This window comes from Capsicum annuum, chromosome 3 (genome assembly GCF_002878395.1).
Source record: "Capsicum annuum cultivar UCD-10X-F1 chromosome 3, UCD10Xv1.1, whole genome shotgun sequence".
Lineage (NCBI taxonomy): Eukaryota > Viridiplantae > Streptophyta > Magnoliopsida > Solanales > Solanaceae > Capsicum > Capsicum annuum.
In genome coordinates, this window is record NC_061113.1 from 94,522,542 (window position 1) to 94,544,658 (window position 22,117).

Genomic DNA, 22,117 nt, shown 5'->3' on the forward strand with positions numbered 1-22,117 from the left:
AAAACTATACTCTAAAAAGAAGTATACTGTAATCAATTGCAAATATAATAACCTGACTAGGTTGGGGTTGATCCTACAGGAAAAATGTGAATAGTTTCTTGACTTGGTGTAATCCACGAGCAGTACAAGAAAGTAAATAGGGGATTTTAGTATCAATTACAAGTAGTAACTAAAGCTTAAGTGCTTTTAAGTTGTAGACAATAGAAGGCGAATAGTAGGATTGTGTCCCCCCAGCTTCTTAGCTCCATAAACTTCTCATGATCAATCCAACTTATCTATTTTTCCATATTCAAAGTCTACAAGATAGGTATTATCAGCTACTTATTAGGCGCGAACATAAATTTCACCCTTTACATATTAGGTCTCAGGCATATCCTTGTTGCTTCTTGCTATGACCTCAGTTTACTTTCACTTATTAGGATCAAGTGATTAGAAGGAATGTGGGGAATAAAAGGTAGAGATAGAAGGATTCCAAATCACTATCATAACTTTTTTGTCCAATCACAACCTCCTTAGTAGGGATAGATACAAATACAAGCTATCTCAAGCTACTGCAACTACTTAAGATTAATTATTGCGAAGAAGATTAAGATACATGCATAAACCCCAGAACAGATGAGTATCATATTTCCTCTACATAGCTAATCTTCCAGGGTTCCTACAACCCTAGTCAAGGAGATCAGTCACTCATGTTTATGCAAGAAACCATGATTATCAATGAAGAGCACATAAAATTAATTGTACAAAAATAAGATAAATAAACTACAAAGTCTTAAATTGAATAACAACCCAAACTCTCAATAATAATTCTAAAAGTATTGTAAGAATGTGTATCCTATGATAAAAATACGTAACATAATAAAATATACACCCTAGGGTATTTATAGTATCTTAAAATAACATAAAAATCTTAATAAAAATGGTAAAGGTAAAGTTATGTCGGCATTCGGTATGCCTCGGTCTTCACACGTACCGACATCATACGAGCCATACCCTACCTTCTTGTATTTATTCCAGTGTTTTATCACCCAAGGCTTGAAATTTCTCTTCATTAAGTTGAGTCATACCTGAGTATATGACTTGTGTTCTTCACTCGTATCCACTTAGGACTTTAGTTTTTACAAGCTTTGAACACTGATTTGTGTACGACTTTCCTATACGAGTCATACTCAAACTTCCAACTCGTATACTTCTAAGATTTCAATTCTTGAGTGGTAGCTTAGGTTCTATTACGCTTACAACTTCTCTATATGACTCATTCCATGCCTAATGACTTGGATAATTGAGTCGTATTTTCCTCATACATAGCTTTTTAGATTGGGTTTTGGTCCTGTTGTGTATATAATTTAGCATACGAGTCTTATTGAGTGTTTACAACATGATAGTTGATCGTACCTTGATCAGAATTGGTTTTTTCTAGGTTTTTTTGTTCTTTCTTCTTTCAAACACTATAGTAGAGCTGTTTTACCTGCAATATACACCAAAGTACATCGTATCTAACAAAATATCATAAGTTTATACATAAATTCATGGTTTTAAGCATCGAAAGTGTCATGTTTCCACAACATAACAAACTCCTAACCTAGCAAGATGATGAACCTCACAAACTAATTCATTCTTTTCATCCTCAACATGAGCAACACTCCCCATAGATAGTCTTATAAGGGCGTTGACCACCATATTAGCTTGACACGGGTGATATAAGACACTTATATCATAATTTTCAACACCTCCAACTACCTTCTCTGATGAAGATTTAGATTTTTCTAGGTAAACATATATCGTAAAAACTTGTCATCAACATGGACCCTATAAAGGTAATGCCTCAAAATCTTTAAGGAAAAAACAATCGTTGTCGGCTCAAGGTCATGAGTTAGATAATTCTTATTTTTGTGTTTGAGTTGTCTAAAAGCATAGGATATAAACTTGCCTCACTGTATCAACACATAAACCAAGACAAATTTAGAAGTATCACAATAAGCCATGAAACCATTTGAACCCTTTAGTAGAGTCAAAACGAGGGTAGAAGTGAGTCAAGTATTCAACTCCTAAAAATTCTTCTCTCAAGAATTGGACCACTAAAATTTGTCTTACTTATGAGTTAGTTTAGACATGGTAGAGGCAATACAGTAAAATCCTTTAACAAACCATCTATAGTAACTGGCTAAACCCAAGAAACTCCTGATGTCTGATGGAGAGATAGGTCTAGGACAGTTCCTTACTTCTTTGGTATTTTGAGGATCAACTCAAAAGCCTTCACTGGAAATAATGTGACCAATGAAATATACTAATTTCAAATAGAATTCAAACTTGTTGAGCTTAGTAAAAACTAGTGATCTTTAAGGGTCTATAAGATAATTCTCAAACGGTCTACATCCTCACCTTCACTAAGGGACTAGACGATGATGTCATCTATGAAGACTATGAAAAACATGACCAAATACTATTTGAACACCCTATTTATCAAATCCATTAAAGCTGCTGGAGAATTTGTTACTCCAAAAGACATAATCATAAATTCAAAATGACCATACTAAGTTCGTAAAGCTGTCCTTGAAATGTCATACTCTTTGACTTTGATCTGATAATAGAAGAATCTGAGGTCTTTCTTAGAGAAACAAGTTACAGCCTGAAGTTGTTCAAATAAGTCATCAATCCCGGGAATAGGATACTTATTGTTGATTGTGACTTTGTTCAACAGATTATTGTAGAAATACATTTTGAGATAATTGTCTTTCTTGCACTCAAATAGAATCAAAAACTCCATGGAGAAACACTAGGTCTAATGAAACCCTTATATGAGAGATCTTTCAAATATTCTTTCAATTCCTTAAGCTAATCTGGAGCCATTTTATAAGGTAGAAGTGAAATAGGCTAGGTAGCTGGAAGGATATTCAAAGCGTCTTAGTCTTGGCTGGGTATTATAGGAGATTTGTGGAGAGTTTCTCTTCTATTACCGCTCCATTGACCAGATTGACTTAGAAAAAGGGTAAATTTTTATGGTCTGATGCTTGTGAGGATAGTTTTGAGAAGTGGAAGGATAATTGACTTCTACGCTAGTTTTGACCCTATCAGAGGGCACTGATAGTTTTGTTGTGTATTGTAATGCATCCCATATGAGACTGGGTCGTATGTTGATGTTTCATGGCAAGGTTGTGTATTATGCTTCTAGGCAGCCCAAGGTTCATGAGAATAATTATCCGATGCATGACTTGGAGCTATTGGCTGTGGGTTTTGCCTTGAAGATTTGGAGTCACTACTTGTATGGGGTTTATGTGGATATCTATTTAGATCGTAAGAGCTTGCAGTGTGTGTTAATGCAGAAGGAGTTGAATTTCAGACATAGGCGATGGCTTGAGTTACTCTAGGATTATGATATGAGCCTTCACTATCATTTAGATAAAGCTAATATGGTTGCTGATGCTCTTAGAAGGATGTCCATAGAAAGTTTTTCCTATGTTGATGAGAAGAAGAGGGAATTAGTAAAGGACATTCATTGGTTAGCTAACTTTAGAGTTCATCTCTTGGACACCGAGGATAGAGGTGTGATTGTTAAAGAGGTGGTTAAATTATCTCTTGGTGCTGAAGTAAAGAAGAAGAAGGATTTGGACCTTATACTTATATAGATTAAGGGAGATGTAGGTGTAAGACCCCGTAAAATCCTAAGCTTAACTCAGACCTTTAAAGCTTGTTAAAGGGGTCCCAAACTTAGAAAATTTTAGCCAAGTATTCAGGCCTAGTATTTAAACCTTCATAGATTGGCGACTCTATTTCACGACCCTCGTGACCTTAAAGTAATGATTTCTAGGTTGAATCATGATCAGAAATATCAGTGGGTGTTCTCGAAAAAGTTTCATATATTTTGGACAACGTTTAGATCATATTTGAAAGATCAAACCTGTAGATCGATGCAATCTCGATGTGCCGCATCACCCATCACGTCGATGAATATTTTTCTCTAGCTCCCAGTGCAATTCTAGTGAACCAACATGGACTCGATATGGTGCGTTGGCCATCATGTTGATTCCAATGATATGGTGCATCGATCTGCGTGTCGCTAGGTTAGTTTTTAGTCATTAAAAATCCGCATCCTTTGGGGTAATTGGATATTTTTCCCATGTCTATTAGCCCCAAAACACGAAATTAAACCTTTCTAAGAGCAAAAAAACTATTCATTCTTCAGAAATTACTCTCAAGAACAAACCCTAGGAGATTTCAAATTTAATTGAATGCTCAAGAACTTACCATCAATCTTTCAGAATTTGATTGTTAAGGTATGTGAAGTCTTCATCCAAGGTTTCCTTCCACCCTTGGAGTCAGAGAAACTATTTATAAACTTCAAGTGTTTTGATTTCATGAATTCTATATTGGGTTTGGTTATATTCCAATAATAATGATTAATTGAGGTTCTATAATAATTCCGACCTTGATTCCCTTGGAAATTACCTCGGAACCCCCTGATTATTAACATAGTTTGCCTCTTCTTCTGCATCTGCATCAGTATCAACTCTGTCCTAAGATTCCATAGCTTTCAGCTTCTCAGTCTTGCCTGATAGCAAGTGCTTGGTTAGCAAGTTCATCTACATTTTAAGGTAAGCCATATCTTGGTCATGCTCCTGATCTCTTCTGCGTTACTCCACAGTTATACCCCCAGACACAGTAGGGCTAGCTACTACAGATTCTTTGGTATGCCATGCCCGACTCTATTTGGTCATTCTTTCTAGCATCTCTGAAGCCTCTGGGAATGTAAGATCAACAAATAAACCACCATCAACATTATCTACAATTGGCTTTGTCACAGAGTTAAGAGCCCTATACAAAGTCTCCATCAAGTGTATGTCCGTCATATTATGGTTCGGACACTGTGTCATCTTCTTCTTGAAACTTTCCCAGGTTTCATGCAAGGCTTTAGTTAGGAGCTACCTAAAGTTACTGATCACATCCCTCAATTGTACCCTCCTGGAAGGTGGAAAGAACCTTTCTAGGAAAGCTCTTTTCAACTGCCTCCAGTTGGTTATAGAATTAGGTGTCAGCTTATTTAGACACAAAGTTTCCTCCCCGAACAGAGACAACAAAAACAATCTCAATCGGATAGCATTCTGGCCCACTCTTGGGTTATTAAAAGATTTATAGATGGTGACAAAATTCACCAGATACAAGTTCAGGTCATCCTCAGGAAGGCCACCAAATAACCCCTTCAGATTGAGGAGTTGAAAAATAGTACTCGTAATGTTGAATTTATCCCTAGGTGCCAACGGTGGAGGAATGATTGCACCTGTTTCACCTGCTTCGTCCATTCTATCATCATCATCGTTGAGTTTATACTGGACAGGCAGGTACTCTTGCCTTTCACAAAATGGATGGTTCTTGTTAATATTACACCATACTGGTGCAGTTACTTGCTCTGCATGCCTTGGGTTACCAGGATTTTGCAACTCCTCGTCTCCCAAATATTCATCCTCAGGATTTTGATGTCGTGCTTATTGAATTACATTTTGCACATTCAGCTGAGCTATAGCTAAGGCTGCCAATCTGTCAGCCTCTTCCTGTTCTGTCATTCTTTCAATTCATTACAGTTCTGGATTAAGTGGTAATAATGGTTCTTCAGAACTTCTGGTGCTTGGCATACACTATAAAGATCCTTCAATAAACTAAAACAACAACTAAACGTAAAACTAGGAAACTTAACTAATAGTCAATTAGCGTACCTAACTTTAATTTACAACTGTATTCCCCAACAATGGCGCCATTTTTGATAACACTCGAAATATATCTATTTAATGAGAATGTAAGCGGTCATTGTCAATATAAAACCCAACTAGGTTGGGGTCGAATCCCACAAGGAATATGGTGTGAACTTAAGTCGTTTGCAATTTAATCAACTGATAGCTGGATATTTCTAGAAATAGGGATTTTTAGTTTAATAAGTAATTGTTAGTCACTTTAGTTATAGTGTTCGTAATTAAGAGTTTATGAAAAAACCAAAATTATGTTCACTAGGGGTTTTGGTACTTGACAGATGCTAATGGTGGTTCAAGATTCTCACAGTAGGTAGGACAAAAAATTATCTTTATCAAAGTTATGCCTAAAGATCTCTCAACCTACTTAAGTATTTGGTTACCTAATCCTCTCAAACTTAGGGAATTTATATTCAAGACCATATTTTACCTCAGGTTAATCAACCTTGTTACATCATCAATTATTAAATGGAAGTTTTTAGTGCTTCCAAGTCCCTGTTAATAATTCACTTCCCACTATATTTGATTTCTTTCTCAAGCAAATCAAAGCAGGTGTTATATATCATTTGCAACCAATAGACAATACTTAAAACCTCAAAATTATCAAGGAGTCCTACCACCTTTAGAATCTTGAACACTCAGCACCTTATCAATACATAACCCTAGATCCCATAATTCAGGTTAAAGGAATTTAGCCGCTCATGATGTAATAATCAAAACAACTAGTTATATTTATGATTTGAAAGATAAACTTACCACAAGATGAATAGAAACTAGATATTCTCAGATTAGATCACAATAGTAATCCCAAAATAATGAGGATAATCTCTTCAAAGGAATTGCTTATTCAAGTCAAGAAACTAGAGTGAGAAAATATAATAATAAGTGTCTCTAAAATATGTTTGAAACTCCCTAGAAAACCCTAAACAAGACTTTAAATAGTTCAGCCTGAATAAGGAAACAAAATCTCAGAGTTTAATAATCCCTTGAATTAGGTGATGACATTTATGACAACCTATCAGGAGGTTGACGACTTATGACAAATGTCGTCAGCTTCTCTTTGCTTTTGATACTCACTACTTTAGGCTGACGACAAATTGTGACATCCTATTAACTCCGTGATGACTTATCACGAATATCGTTAAGTCTTTAATGACAATTTTGATGACCTATCAGCTCCTTGATGGCTTATCAAAAAATGTCTTCACAACTTTCAACTAAGGTGCATTCTCTGTCTGAGGCTGACGATGAAGTTGATAACTTATCACAGGGCTGAGACTTATCAGAAATGTCGTCAGCTACACTTCTCATTAAATTACTTCAGATTTCAACTACTTTGCTTCTATCCTTGTTGGTTCTCTTGCATCATAGCTTCTACAGTAAAATCAAACATAAAACAATCGAAAATGACAAAAGTTTCTTAATACTTTGCAATTATTCTTAGTTAAAAGCCTCAAATATGTTAGCATTAGCTCACATATCAAATGCTTATTGTTTACTCTAGCTTAAACTTATGTTTGTACATTTTTTTGGTGATGGTTTACACATGTGGGTGCTTGTTGAATGTGGTTTAACAAATGGGTCATTAGTAACCTTAAATTTGATAATTCTTACTTTTGTTTTATTATTGATAAAAGCATGCCCTTAAGGTGTTTGTGAACATGTCTAAGAGAAATAACTAGTAACTTGTTAATAATGTATTTAACTATTATATTGGTCTAATGAATATGAATGGAATAGGACATTGACTTAATGAATATCAATGCTTGGTAATTCGCTATGTAAAGGCCTTGATGGACATTTAATGAGTTAGTTTAGTGACTTTGGTGGTATGATAGTTAATTGGGTTGGATTCCCTAAGTATGGAATTGAATTGTGTTTTGAACTTAAGTTGGTATAAAGATGTTAATGAAGAATGAATTATCTGTAAAGGTCTTGATGACCCTAAATGGATTTGCATTGTGCTATGAACTAAGGCATTGGCCTCATTAAATGATTGGTTGTTAAATGGTTTTATAATATTGTGTGGTCATGTATGTAATGTTGAATTGTAGCCTTCGTGGCTTGAATTGGATAAATAGGTTATAGTCCTTATGTATTAAATTTAATGGGTGTTAAGGTATGGTTAAAAGGGTTTGAGTCAAAATTGTCGACTAGTAATAGTCATGACAATTTATGGTCAAGGTTCATTTGCCATATGAGATGGCTTATGGTTAAGGTCCACTTGCCATATAAGATGACTTGTGGTTAGGTTCCACTTTCCATATAAGACAGCTTCTGGTTAAGGTCCACTTGCCATCAATAATAGGAAAATTTATGGTTAGGGTCCACTTGCCATATAAAATAGGTTGACTTTAGGTAACTATCCTCTTTTCTAATCTAATAAAGAAGTTCTGTAACACCCCGCATTTTAGGCTTAAATGAAAACCGTTATTTCTACGTGTAGATATTTTAAAAGCCATAAATCCTATTAAAATTTGGTATGTTAATCAATTATGTAGTGTGGGAACCTATTTGAGCATGAATTGAGATCATAGAGATCCCCTAACTCAAGGTCAAGTTGAAAGTTTTCCTGTCGTTCGAGTTTTAGTGAGCGTCGAAACTTGAGTCGACTTCAATCGACCATAACTCCTTGTATATAAGAACTGGGTGGCCTAACTATAAATCAAATGAAATCTCTTCGAATTATCTTTTCAACGATATCAATTTTTCCTAAATCTGATACCGGAGCAAAAAGTTATTCCTATTTTACTCCAACATGTCAGTCTGAAAAACTGAGTGACAACATTCGTGATAACTTATCACAAGTGTGATGACTTATCATGAGTGTCATCATCCTTAGGCAGAATCCAGCCCTCAGTGATGACATTTCTGATAAGTTATCACAAGTATGATGCCTTATCATAAATGTCGCCAGCCTTAGGCAGAAATCCATCAATTCCAGCCCCCAATGACAACATTTGTGATGACTTATCACAAGTCTGACGCTCAATCACAAATGTCGTCAGCCTTTGATTTTCAGCAACTAGGAAGCAATTTAGTAAAGGTATTTTGGTCTTTTTCCTTTACTTTCTAGGACTAATAACCCTCAAGGAACGTATTATCTTCCATTCTCTTTGGTTAAACATCTCAAAATTCTCTACACATCTTCAACTACAAGGTTAGGGTTTCCACATAAAAATCCAATTATCTGGAGATTCAACCATGAGAATCTGATAATTCTTGCATATTTGAATTCCTCGTTAAGAGGGCTACAAGGGACACCCAATAGTTTGTGAATAACCTTTTGGAATTTTTGAAGCCATCCAAAAGCTCCATGTTTAAGGTATGTGGTTTTGAACAAGAATACCCATTTGTTCTGGTGCCCAAAAGTTAAATATTTTCATAAAGTATTTTGTAAACTCATGGAAAATTCCTATCATGTTATTCTATTGTGAGTTTTATGAAACTATGTCTTACCCAAGCTTTGAGTTGTAATATTATTATGCATATTAATGTTTTAAATTGTCAATTTATGTTTTAAGTTGCATAATTCAACGTCTATATCATGCTTTGAGAATTTCAAGTCCTACTGTTGTGAATTGAACCTTATGGTTAAAGCATGATTTTGAGAATGAGATGTTAGTGATTTTTAAAGAATATCAAGAAGTGAGTTTTGATTGTAAGTTAAGATATAAATCCACATTCTTGAGTTTGAAGTAAAAGGGATGCATTTTGTATCCCACTATATATATATATATATATATATATATATATTATTGAATTATTTTAAAGTGGATTTTCTAAAGTTCTGAGCTAAGTAAGGGAGTAGTATTTAGCACCGAGTTGGGAGTGATTGCGAGGTCTCATGACCCAGAACTACATTCCCCCCATAGGTTATTGATATACCCTAAGTAGGTTAAGATAGTGATCACTAAAGTTAAGATTCTATTCGATGGCAAGGATAGAACAGCTCTCTCCAATGTGGGTAAGTTGTTGGACTCCATGTAGCTCACATGGTTTATGTCGGTTAGAAAAAAACTCCCAAAGTAGTCCCCCTCTCTATCTAAGATACAAGTATATGTATTTTGAAAGCTATGAATCCAAGATTTCTAAGTCTCTCAAGTGTCAAAGTATTTAAGTTTCAAAAAAAGTTCCTAGTTTTCATGAGACTAAAGTGTATGCTTTGAAAGATGTTGTTTTAAGAATTTATCTATCTTATAAGTTTGAGAATAAAGAAAGAATGCAGATTTAGAATGAAGTGCAATGACTCACGTGATTTACATTATCTATTTACTTATTCATGATTATAATGGTTTTAATTCAAGCTATGTGAGTCATCTATACTAGCATGCATGTTTTCTATAAGGATTTATGATATTGATTATTTAATTGCATACACCTCCATATACTCAGTACATTCCCAAAGTGTTGATCCATATATACGTCTATGTGCTGCATTGTCCCATAATATAGGTACAAGACTTAGTATGCACATTCAGATTCAGTCAGCTTGCAGCTTCCAGTTGGCAGGTGATGAATCCTTTTGATTCAAGGGTTTGAGCCATATAGACAGTTTGAGCAGTTCTTTATTTTTCTATTTCATTCGTATTGAGTTGGGATATTTAGTAGTCATGACCCAGCTATCTAAAGTTAGTACTAGTAGAGGCTTCATAGACAGTCAGTAGAGTTGATGTATTTAGTTTCAATTTTATTTTGGTAAAAGCAGAGTTGTAATCTTGTAAAGTTCAGATTTGTATTGATCAAGTTCAGAAAAGTTTTATGTTCTCGCTGATTTTATACTGATTTAACCATTTTATTCTGTTTCTTGTGAGTTATACCAATAGAAGGGTTAGCTTGGGGTCACATGTGACCCAAAGCACCATGTGACATCTCGGGACCCAATTTTGGGGCGTTATAAACTTGGTATCAGAGCCCAGAGTTCAAGTGTCCTCGAGTGTCTGTGAAGCTGTGTCTAGTAGAGTCTTGCAGAATAGTATAGAGACTTCTATACTTTTCTTCGAGAGGCTACAAGGCATTTAGGAAATGTCTCCATTCTTTCAAGTGTCAGATCGTGCTATAGAAATATTCTTTAAGCAACTTATACAGATTCTCATCTTACTCTATCTGAGCCATCTCTGCCTTATTTTTAAGGTATCAAAAATAATCAAGCATAAATCTTTACAGATAGTGCTTTCTCAGATAGTCTCCACAGATAGTTATCGAACTGTAAGCGAGATAGAAAGTATTCCATCAGTGATTTTGAGTTCTGATGATTGAAGTTCTTTATTCATGATTCATAAAAGTTGTGCACTAAGCCAAAGTTAGATGTACTTCCGGATTCCTTCTTAGAATCTATAATGAAAAGCTATACTTCCCTATCCATGTATTATTCTTGAGATAGCATGACTAGTAAGTTCCAGTTCCTCCCCAGATAATGCTCTCAGATTGGCTAGCAAGAAGATTTAGAAGTCACACAAAACGGCTTGAGAGTAGTATTCTAGTGTGTTATAAGTCTCTCAAGATTAGAGTTATGTCCTCACTCTTATGAGTCATGCAAGTAAGACAGAATAAGATGTGTATTCTTAGATCATTGAATATTATGTGTCAAGTTTCTATCTCTTGTAACCTTGTTATAATTGTTTTGTTAAAAAATCAAAGTGTAGTGAAGCTGTATGAGGCCTATTTTGATTCACTAGCAACTTGTTGTGCATCTTGTTATTTTTGTGTTTGTTGAAATTGAGGGTTTAGAGGTGTAGTGACAAGAAAAGTGGTAAGGGCAATTCACTAACTATATGTATAGCCGAATCTTGTGCATATGATTGAGTTAGTAATGAAGTGATATAATAGGCTTGAACAGTGTATGCAAGAGCATAAGTTTACTTAATTCGTAATCAAGTTTGACATTGTATGTATGATGCAGAAGTACACCCAAGGTGCTATGGGGATGGATTATTTTTCTTTTGAGGATAATTACATGTTGTGGGGTCAGTAGTACCATTGAGATGTTAGGTGGGGAAAGACTAGTTAGATAATGTGTAATGTTCTTGATAGCTAAGTTAAGGAGTTTGATCAAAGATATTGAGCCTTTTTAAGTATAAATTTGAATCTCATGGTTTAGAAACATAAGTTTACAAGTGTGATATTGGTAGGCAATGACAGAAATTGTATGGTTCGTCAAAGGTTTGGAGATACCTATGTTAAGCGTTAGAATCTAAGTTTGAAATTTCAAAGATTTAGCTAATAGGAATAAGAGTTGAAGCACTAGATGGTGTGTAGTCCAACTATGGGGATGCTCATGGAGATTCAAAGTTAGTAAGTGTTCAAGTGTTATATGATGACTATTGGGGCTATAGAAAGATAGGGTGTAGCTCAAAAGTGAGTATTAGAAGTTGGTTTTATGCTTTCAAGTATAGTCATTCGGGTTAAGTTCTTTTGTTCATGTGCATTGCTATATCCCAGACTCTAGAGTAAAGTGATTATAGTTATACTAGAGTTTATATAGTGGTTCACAGCCTTAGAGTGATGGCTTACATCTAAGGGGGAGATGATAGAACAAGTAACTAAGTCAAGCCTTTAGATTCTAGTAGATGTACCAGTAAGCTGTAGAATAGCTGTGATAAAGATTAATGCTTGACCAAATCTTACTTCAGTATTTTTAGTTGTCCTAATAGCTACTCATGCCTTACATTCAGTTCCATGATCTTAATTCATGTTCATACATATGATAGATAATTATGATACTATCCTAGTTCCCAAAAATAAGGAGTTCCAGTTCTTTCAGCAATTGGAATCACATTCCATAAGTTATGAACTCCAAATTCAGGTCATGCAACTTATGACTCATGTACTCAAGCTTTTCAGTATGTTCAGTCTAAGGACTCAAGAAATACTTTTAATGATCAGTGAAATTTAGATTTGTAATTTGCATGTCCTTAGATCATACTTCTTTGATAAGTCCATGATGCTATATATTCTAATCCTCAAGCCACAGTTGAGTGTCAAGTTATTCATAATATCCCCTTAGATTTTGGTCCCTCATGTTCTAACCTACTATTACCTTTCCTTCGGTCAAGATAGTGATGATAATCAATTGTCCGTATAGGACAGAGTAAGCATTTCTCGTTACTGGAAATCTTTGTATACTTATTTTAGCTAAGGCAATAAAGTGTGAAGTAAGATTGAAGCCAAGTCTTTAATACCCGTCATGGTTAGTCGAAATTTTATATAAGATGTTTGGGTAGTTGAAATCTTATGTATGTCTTCTTAGGAGTAGTGCATGAAAGTTGTTCTTGATAGAGTTTTGTAAGTTGTGACAAAGGTATTTTAGGGGAGTACGTTTAGAAGTGCATATGTGGTTATAGAAGTGAGGTTGTAACATCATGTTTGTATATTTAGATGAATGCACTGCATATTAGTAAAATGTCTAGTACAAGGTTGAATATGGTTGTTAGAGTAGTAATGAGGATTTTCATAAGATGAGAAGTTATGAAGTGCAGATGTGTTGAATTACGGTTCAGACTAGTAGTACAGTGTTATATGGTGTACCCTATGATTGTGGGTTAGGCTTGAAGATGGTGAGGGAATTTAGTTCAGTTTAGACATGAGTAGAAGGAAATATCAACGACCTTGTTAGTATTAGAAGATCGATCAATAAGTATGGTTTTTAGGGTAAAAGAATAGTTGATAGAATATTTTAGAAGTATGTCTAAGTTTTAAGTAAGGTGATGCATTGCCTAAAGCCAAGTAAATTCTACCCCCCAGTCTACGATTCAAAGGTCTATGATTCCAAGCTATGGAATTGTAGCAATATTGTAATCCCTTATTCAGATGTCTTGTTCAGATCTTAACCAAAATTCTTGGCTCCTTCAAATTGTTAGAACTCCCTAGAAGGGTGTTGAAGAAACCCTCCACTTGAGCATGAGTATCTAGTATGATTCAGTTTGAATTGATAGTAGTTCAGTTTAACAATCAGGCACATAGGTTTCTATGGATTTCAATTTTTTGACCCAGCCTAGTTTTACTACCTGAAGTTTCATAAGTACGGTCATTCCAAAATAGTTTCGCAATTGCGAATTCAGCTCAGTATATGTATCAGGCATCAGTTTTAGAATTCAGATATCTAGTCATGATTCAGTTCATAAATATTCACCGAACAATCTTTGTTTTCTAAGTATTCCAGCTCAGACACTGTGATACCTATATTGTGATCTTAGCCTTATTTTCTCATGATTTGTGCCTGCATAAACTATCACCTCACAGTCTATAAGTACGATCTCACCATGAGCAGATCAAGCAAATTCTAAACTCTCAGCATGAGTCAGCTCTTCATAAATAAGTAAAAAGGGCAGGTTAGCTCAGATTCAGATGAAGGTAACAACCTTCCGTCATTCAGCTCCTCTCTAATCAAAGATTCAGTTAGATAGCCATTCTTATCATGAGTATATGCATTCATCGAAGTATGCCAAAGTTTAGAAAGATATAGATTCAATTTAATAAGTTATTTCAACTGGGTATTCTAAGTTTTCTCTATATTCTTAACCTAAAGAGAAACATTCGGGGACTAATGATCCCAAGGGGGAGATAATATAACACCCTGCATTTTGGGCTAGAACGAAAACCATCATTTCTATGTGTTGATGTTCCAAAATCTGTAAATCCTATGCAAATTTTGTATGTTAATCAATTATGTAGTATGGGAACCTATTTGAGCATGAATTGAGATCATAGAGATCCCCTAACTCAAGGCCAAGTTGAAAGCTTTCCTGTCGTTTGAGTTTTTGTGAGCGTCAAAACTTGAGTTTGCTTCAATCGACCATAACTCTTTGTATATGACGAACTGGGTGGCCTACTATATATCAAATGAAAGCTCTTCAATTTATCTATCCAACTATATCAATTTCACCTAAATTCGATACTAAAGCAAAAAGTTATGCTTATTTTACTCCAGCATGTTAGCCTAGAAAACTGAGTGACGACATTTGTGATAACTTATCACAAGTGTGATGACTTATCACGAATGTCGTCAGCCTTAGGCAGAATCCAGCCCCCAGTGACGACATTTCTGATAAGTTATCACAAGTGTGATGACTTATCACAAATGTCATCAGCCTTAGGCAGAAATTCATCAATTCCAGCCCCCAATGACGACATTTGTGATGACTTATCACAAGTCAGACAGCCTATCACAAATGTCGTCAGCCTTAGATTTTTAGCAACTAGGAAGCAATTTAGTAAAGATATTTTGGTCTTTTTTCTTTACTTCCCACGACTTATAACCCTCAAGGAGTGTATTATCTTCCATTCTCTTTAGTTAAACATATCAAAATTCTCTGCACACCTTTAACCACAAGGTTAGGGTTTCAACAAAAACACCTAATTATCTAGAGATTCAATCGTGAGAATTCGATAATTCTTGCATATATGAATTTCCTGTTAAGAGGGCTACGAGGGACATCCAATAGTTTGTGAATAACCTTTCAGAATTTTTGAAGTCATCCAAAAGCTCCAAGTTTAAGGTATATGGTTTTGAACAAGAGCACCCTTTTATTCTTGTGCTCAAAAGTTATATATTTTCGTAAAGTATTTCATAAACTCATGGAGAATTCCTATCATGTTATTAAATTTTGAGTTTTATGAAACTAAGTCTTACCTAAGCTTTGAGTTGTAATATTATTATGCATATTAATGTTTTAAATTGTCAATTTATGGTTTAAGTTGCATAATTCAATGTCTATATCATGTTTTGAGAATTTCAAGTCCTACTGTTATGAATTGAACCTTATGGTTAAAGAATGAGTTTGAAAATAAGATGTTAGTGATTTTTAAAAAATATCAAGAAGTGAGTTTTGATTGTAAGTTAAGATAGAAACCCACATTCTTGAGTTTGAAGGTAGATTTTCTAAAGTTCTAAGCTAAGTTAGGGAGTAGTATTTAGCACCGAGTTGGGCGTGATTCCAAGGTATCATTCCCCAGAACTACATTCCCCCGTAGGTTCTTGATATACCCCAAGTGGGTTAAGAAAGTGATCACTAAAGTTAAGGTTCAATTTGATGGAAAGGATAGAACAGGTCTCCCCAATATGGGTAAGACATTGGACTCCATATAGCCACATGGTTTATGTCGATTAGAAGAAACTCCCAAAGTAGCCCCCCTCTCTATCTAAGATACAAGTATATGTATTTTGAAAGCTATGAGTCTAAGATTTCTAAGGCTCTCAAGTGTCAAAATCTTTAAGTTTCCAAAAAAGTTCCTAGTTTTCATGAGATTAAAGTGTATGCTCTAAAAGATATTGTTTTAAGATTTTATCTATCTTACAAGTTTGAGAATAAAGATTTAGAATGAAGTGCAATGACTTACGTGATTTACATTACCTGTTTTCTTATTCATGATTATGATGGTTTTAATTCAAGCTATGTGAGTCATCTATACTAGCATGCATGTTTTCTAGAAGGATTTATGATATTGATTATTTAATTTCATACACCTCCATATACTCAATACATTCCCAAAGTGCTGATCCACATATACCTCTATGTGCTACATTGTCTCATAATGTAGGTACAAGACTTAGTATCCACATTCAGATTCAGTCAGCTCGCAGCTTCCAGTCAGCAGGTAATGAATCCTTTTGATTCAAGGGAGCAAGATAGACAGTTTGAGTAGTTCTTTATTTTCCTATTTCAGTTGTATTGAGTTGGGATAGTTGGGAGTCATGACTTGGCTATCTAAACTCAGTACTAGTAGAGGCTTCATAGATAGTCAGTAGACTTGATGTATTCAGTTTCAGTTTTATTTTGGTAAAAACAGAGTTGTAATCTTGTAAAGTTCAAATTTGTACTAATCAAGTTCAGAAAATTTTTATGTTCTTGTTGATTTTATACAGATTTAAGCATTTTATTTAGTTGCTTATTAGTTATGCCAGTAGAAGGCTTAGCTTGGGGTCACATGTGACCCTAATCATCGTGTGACGTCTCGAGACCCAATTATGGGGCATTACAAATTTAATGTTCTAAATTATATGGATGGAAAATTCTAGTCCTGCACTCTATGTTTCATAATTGAGTACATCAAGAACGCATGTCATGACTTGTTCCTTGATTTCGCATGTTATGTACCTATATATATATATATCTTAATATTTTCCTGTATTAATAAAAATATGGTTAAATATAATGGTTTGGATTGGTTTTAAATACAAATCCTTATCCTTCAAAAAGTATACATTTCATAGTCTTGTATCTTACGTCATAGACTTGTTTTAGATTTTATTTTGTCTATTGTCGGGGGCATATCCCGACATGTTATAGACATCGGTTTTGTAGAGGGTTTGTGGATGACTGTAGACTTAGGTATATTGGTTCATTGTTGATATTAATTGATTGATTAGATTCTTTTTAAGCTATGACTATAGTCTTGTTTCCGTTATCTTATTTTATAGCCGGAGTTCATCCAACACTTATGGATTGATGTGATGATTTAGTTAGGTTAACGGGGCGATCTCCGGTCCTTATTGGGCTTGAGGTGCTCATATGACAAATACCAATTTTGGGTCGTGTCAAGTTGTTATTAGAGCCTAGGTTTATGGTTAGTTATGAGTCCACAAAGTCGTGCTAAGTAGAGTCTCTTTTATGGGTATGTAGCACACCACACTTATAAAAGAGGGGCTATGACACATGGAGAAATGTTTCTCTTTCTTATGGTTTTATCTCGAGCTATAGAGTTTAAGGTCTTGGATTCGTCTAATTTCTTTTTCTTCATCTTTCAAATCATGCCTCCAAGGAGATTTGATGTTCAGGCAAACCCCTTGGCCCCAACTGAGGGCCCGATAGATGGAGCTCATCAAACTTTCAAGGTCCAAACCCGGGTAAGGGTCGCGGTATCTAACTGTCCTTGTGGGGTTCTACCTTTCCCCCTAACCCTACTTTTGGGAGTGACACTCCTCCTCCGTCACCTCAAAGGGATGTTACTAATGTTGAGTTTTGTCTCTCCATTACTTAGTTGACTCAATTGGTAGCTTCTCAGTTTGGGTGTAGTGTTCCTATTGCTCCATCCTCTATTGCTCCATCCTCTGAGGCCATAAGGGTTGACCAATTTATGAGGTTGTATCCTCATATGTTTATAGGTGTAAAGGTTGAAGGAGGTCCTCAAACTTTCATTAACGAAATAGAGAAGATCTTTAGGATTATGCATATGTTAGAACTTAAAGGTGTTGAGTTTGCTTCTTATTAATTGAATGACGTGGCATACCTATGGCATAAAAAGTGGGGACATTCAAGAGGTGAAGATGCCAGTTTTGCTATGTGGGGGAATTTCTCTAGTTCTTTCCTAGACTGCTTCTTTCCTCAAGAGTTGAGGGAAGTGAAGGCAGAGGAGTTTATGAATTTTTGGTAAGGTAGGATGTCTGTTAAGGAGTATGCCTTGAAATTCCATTAGTATTCTAGGTATTCCCCTGATCTGGTTTCTATCATGAGAGCTAAAATACATAAGTTTGCTTCCAGACTATCTCCTGAATTGGTCCTAGAGAGTAAACCAACTTTGTTGATCAAAGACATAGATATCTCTAGGTTTGTTGTGTATATCCAATAAGTAGAGAAAGAGAAAGAGAAACATACTTAGATTGATGAGAGACAGAGTAAGAGGTCTCCACTTTCTAAACAAAATGGAGGCTAGCAGTCTAGTGGTAAGTTGTCCAAGAGGGAGAATTAGGTGAGTGGTGATTCTCAAGTCATTCAACATCGACCTACCCTCCTTGTAGATTCTGTAGTTAATATCATCATAGTGAGTGTGAGAAGGGGAGGAACATATGTTTTAGATGTGATCAGAAGTGGCATATATAGCGAGAGTGTCCTTCTCTGGTGGCTTCTTGGTCTAATAGGACCCCTATTGATACTTCATCTGCTCCTACACCAAAGGGTGCTATTTTTGCTTTTGCTTCTATTTTTGGTACCAGCACTAGCTGAAATTGGTTATATGCGCTTGCTACCCGTCAGGATTCTGAGGCATCTCTAGATGCTGTTATGGGTATATTAAAACTCTTATTTCATGATGTGTATGCTTTACTAAGTATGGGGTCCTCTCTCTCTAATGTGACCCTATCCGTGATTGAGTATTTCAGTTTGATTTGAAAGTTATTTTGGGCTCCTTTTTTATTCTACCCCGGTAGGAGACCTTGTGGTTTTAAAGAGTCTACAGAGGATGTTTGGTAACTGTAGGCAGTGAAAAAACTTATGGAGTTGAATATTGTTAATTTTTACATTATTTTAGCGATGGATTGGTTGCATTTGTGCAATGCTTTCTTAGATTATTGGATCCTTAAGGTCATGTTTAATTTCCCTAATAATCTGGTCATTGTGTGGGAAAGGATTTCTTTAGTTCCTGAGGGAAGGTTCGTCTCTTACCTTAGAGACCAAAAGTTGGTCTATAAAGGGTGTTTGTATCATTTGGTCTTAGTTAAAGACTGTAACTCAGGAGGTACTTTCCTAGAATCCATTCCTGTGGTTAATGAATGTCCTGAGGTTCTCCTTGGTGACCTTTCTAGTATCCTGATGGGAGTTTGAGTTATGGGTTGGTCTTGTCGAAAACACTTATCTAAATTTCTATTCCATCTTTCTAGAATTATTTTGGTGAAGTGTTTTCATTCTTGCATGCATAAGATGGATGTTATTACTCAGGAAATAATAGGTTGTCGGCGGCTAAATGAGGAATTTAGGGTGTCCTCCTTGTAGGGTTGACCATGTATAGGTATATTCTAATGCAATACTTTGTTGAGGAGCGTTCATAGATGGATGTAAGAAATAGAGCCCTGTGGCTTAAGTTAACTCCTTCTTGCTTTAATTAGGCTTGAATGTGGAAGTAGTATATGGATAGATTCAGGCCCTTGTAGTGATGTGTTAATGGGAAAGTATACATTGAAATAGACTTGCTCTCTAGCATGAGTCCCATTCATCTAATTTTTCCATGTCTCTATGTTGAGAAAGTATGTAGGTGATCCTTCGTTGGTTATTCACTTAGAGGATGTTGGTATTTTGGACTCTTTGATCTATAAGGATGTCCCGATAAGAATTTTAGGTTGGTAAGTTTTTTGGTTGCAAATTAGAGAGGTGGCGATTCTATGGAGGAACCAAAAGTCTGAGAAACTACTTGGGAGGTGAAAGAGGACATAAAGTCCAAGTATCTGCATTGGTCCTCCGTTCTAGAAACTCGTGATTAAGATGTGTGTTGGTGTTCATAACTTGATTTATGTCCTTATTATACAAGGGGTTCAAGTCCTTGAACTTTAAAATGAATGAGTGTCTTTGATGGACAATGGGTTTGAGTCCCAAAGACAATAGAATAAATGGTTGATCAATAATGATCTTTACATGAGCCTTTTCTTATTGCATGTGCTTATTTTCTAATGTGGTTTAAGGTTATCTTGATGAGTAATAGTGTGTTAAATTATGATTGTGCTTGCCTTACCCATCATTCAAGGAAGAATGATCCTAAGTGGAGGAGAATGAAACACCCTAAACCATGGCTCTTTAAAAAATTCTTAGGATTGGATATTTCGTCCATGGTACAACTCAAGGGTACTAGTCGTACCCAAGAATATGACTTTGGCCCCCCCCCCCTCTCGTATATTAGGCAGTGTAGTGTGAGTTACATACTGTCAAAGATATGGCTTATCCTCTCTAAAGTCATATATTAGGGTACGGGTCGTATGTCGCCTAGTCGTATGTTGCCATATGCTTAGCCTATTTAAATCTGTCCAAGGTATAGTTCAGGGTACGGTTTAGGGTACCATTCATTCCCTAAGATATGAGTTATAAATGTTTAGTCGTATCCTGGACAGTTTAGGGGTCCAGGGTGAGGCCTAGGGTAAGAGTTAGGGTACCACTCATACCTTAGGGTACGGTTTGGTATGAGAGACGTACCCTCCTATGGGTTAGTTTCAAGCTTTTAAAATGAGGGCTTTATGGACATTTCCCACCCCAAAACCCTTAAGTCCCCTCACTATATAACATGTTTAGGCCTCTCATAATATATTTTGGAAGATCAAGACTCACTAAAAACACTCTCTAACTCACTCTTGAAGATTAGAGGTTGGGGTATCTCAAGTGTTCATCTAGAAGCTAAAAGGGGTCAATTTCCTTCAATTAATCATCTTGTATAAGACATGTATATCTACCCTCATTGTTAAATTCAAATATCATGTGTTTTAAATATTGATTTTAACTTGTAAATAGTGGTTTTTGAAATAAAATGTTGAGGGGTTTAACACATAGTGATGGGTATTGTTTACTCTTACTTAAACTTATTTTTGTACATTCTTTTGGTGACGGTTTCCACATGTTGGTGCTTGTTGAATGTGGTTTAACAAATGGGTCATGCGTAACCCTAAATTTTATGATTCTTACTTTTGTTTTGTTCTTGATAAAAGCATGCCCTTAAGGTGTTTGTGAAAACATCTAGGAGAAATAAGTAGTCACTTATTAATGGTGCATTGAACTATGATATCGGTCTAATGAATATAAATGGAAAATGGCATTGACTTAATGAATATCAATTCTTGGTAAATGGCTACGTAATGGCCTTGATGGCCATGTAATGAGTTAATTTAGTGACTTTGGTGGTATGATTGTTAAAGAGGTTGGAGTCCCTAAGCATGGAATTGAATTATGTTTTGAACTAAAATTTGGTATAAGGATGGTAACAAAGAATGAATGGTTTGTAAAGGTCTTGATGACCCTAAATGGATTTGCATTGTGGTATGCACTAAGACATTAACCTAATTAAATAATTGATTGTTAAATGGTTTTATAAAGATCGTGTGGTCGTATATGTAATATTAACTTATAGCCTTGGTAGGTTGAATTGTCTAAATAGGTTAGAGTCCTTATGTGTTGAATTGAATGGGTGTTAATGTATAGATAAAAGGGTTAGAGTCCAAATTGATGACCAGTAATGGTCATGATGTCTTGTGGTTAAGGTTTATTTGCCATATGAGATAACTTATGGTTAAGGTCCACTTTCGATATAAGACAGCTTGTGGTTAGGTATACTTGCCATATAAGACGGCTTGTGGTTTGTGTCCACTTGCCATATAAGACGGTTTATGGTTAGGGTCCACTTGCCATATAAGAAGGTTTATGGTTAGGGTCCACTTGCTATATAAAATATGATGGTTTATGGTTAGGGTCCGCTTGCCATATAAAATAAAATGGCTTGAGGTTAGGGTCCTCTTGCCTAATGTAATGGAGAAGTTTAATATTCTAAACTATAAGGGTAGAAGATTTGAGTCCTCCACTCCATGTTTCATGATTGAGTACTTTAAGACTGCATGTCATGACTTGTTACTTGATTTGGCACATTATGTACCTATATATGTATCTTCATATATGCTTGTACAAATATAAAAG